Raw genomic sequence first — 1973 nt, forward strand, 5'->3', positions numbered from 1 at the left:
GTTAATTCTAACTCATGGCCACCCCGTGTGTGCCAGGGCAAAACTGTGTGTCATAGTTTTAAATGGCTGATTGGTTTGGTTTTAGAAGTAGATTGCCAGGCCTTTCCTCCAAGGCACTTCAGGGTAAACTCGACCCCCAACCTTTGGTCAGGGCCTTGAGCTATTTGTATCAGTCAGAGATTGTGGTTGTGAGGTGCTATCAAGTTGGTTCCAACTCACAGCACCCCTTTGTATAACGGAATGAAACACTGCCTGGTCCTGCCCCATCCTCACAATTATTCTCATGTTTGAACCCATTGTTGCAGCCACTGTGTCCATCCTTTGTTTTTGCTGTGTCCTCCTTGTTGCTGCTGCCCCTCTACTTTACCAAGTACGATGTCCTTCTCCAGGGACTGGTCTCTCCTGACATCAGGTCCAAAATACATGAGGTGCAGTCTCACCATTCATGCTTCTAAGGAGCTTCCTGGTTGTACTTCCTTCAAGACAGATCTGTGGGTTCTTTTGGCAGTCGTGGTACTTTTGGCAGTCGTGGTACTTTTGGCAGTCCGTGGTACTGCCAGTATGCTTCTCCATCACCACATCGTTCAAATGCATCGACTCCTTTTTGACCTTCCTGAGTCAGTGTCTAACTATCACGTGCATATGAGGCAATTGAAAATACCATCGCTTGGGTCAGGCTCCCCTCGGCCCTCACAGTCACATCCCCTTGGTCCTCACAGTAACGTCCCCTCGGTCCTCATAGTCACGTCCCCTCGGTCTGGTCCTCACAGTCACGTCCCCTCGGTCCTCACAGTCATGTCCCTGCTTCTCAACACATTAGAGAAGTTTCGTGCAGCAGATTTACCCGATACGACGGCTTGCTTGATCTCTTGACTACTGTTTCCTGGTGCTTCCTTCGTGGATCTGAGTAAGATGACATTTTTGACAACTTCCATCTTTTCTTCAATTAGCATATCACCTATCGGTGCAGTTGTAGGGTTTGGGTCTCCTTGACAATGAGTTGGCATCCACACTGAAGGCTGCACTCCTTGATCTTCAGCAGCAAGTGCTTCAGGTGTCCCCACTTTAAGCAAGCGAAGTTGCATCTTCTGCACACTACTAAGGTTTCTAGTAAGTCTTTCCAGTCCCAGCGGCTCACTCTGCATCATGTAAGCCAGTTTCTTCGATGATTTGCTCAGCGTACAGATGGAACGAGTATAAAGAGAGGATACCACCCCGACACACACCTTCCTGACTAAACCATGCAGTACTCTCTTGTTCTATTCACACAACTGCCTCTTGATCCATGGACAAGTTCCAGAGGAGCACCATGAAATGTTCTGGAATTTCCATTCTCAGAGCACTGATCTTTTCCTTTTGCTTGTTTTCCGTCTCCTCTTTGGATCCAAACCAAAAAACCACTCACTTCCATCAAGTCACAAGCCTGGCGCATAGTGACCCTATGGGACAGAGGAGAGATGCCGAGGTAGAGTCCCCAGAGGATAACTATTAATGGGAGTGAAAACCCCCCCCTCCCCCCCCTGCAGCCCAATGTGGAACCAGTATGCCAAAGGGCTTCGTCTCCTCCCATGTTTACTCTTCGGGCTTTGAAGCTGCGGCGGTCCAGGCTCTCAGTGAGAATGTGCTTTGAACACAGAGTGGGCAGCCGAAGCCGCCCCTACTGAGCTGCCCAGAGGACCCAGGGGTGCTCAGAGGACTTGGGCTGGAGAAAGAGGTTTTATTGTTTGTTGGTCCCTGGAGATTAAGTGCAAATGCCTGTGCGCGCCCGTGCTAGCTATAAGTGGAGCTCAAAGACGCAGAGCTTGTCTTTCAAATTAAAAGCTCCCTCAGCCAGTAAAGAGTCCTAGGGGATATAAATGGTTAAGAGCTTACGACCAGCTGACAGGTTGGTGGTTCAAACTCACTCGAAAGTGTCATGGGAGGAAAATGTCATGGGAGGTCGCCTGGCGTGAAGAACCCTCTGCGCACACTTG

The 1973-nt window shown here is 49.5% G+C and overlaps 1 protein-coding gene across 1 annotated transcript in view; it reads left to right on the forward strand.

Annotated features, from left to right (window-relative positions):
- TMEM44 (transmembrane protein 44) overlaps positions 1–1973 on the forward strand; it is a 38945-nt gene that overhangs the window by 18202 nt on the left and 18770 nt on the right.

The sequence above is a fragment of the Echinops telfairi genome, unplaced genomic scaffold (assembly GCF_000313985.2).
Source record: "Echinops telfairi isolate 266 unplaced genomic scaffold, ASM31398v2 ScPeMD7_17;HRSCAF=63, whole genome shotgun sequence".
NCBI classification, from domain to species: Eukaryota; Metazoa; Chordata; class Mammalia; order Afrosoricida; family Tenrecidae; genus Echinops; species Echinops telfairi.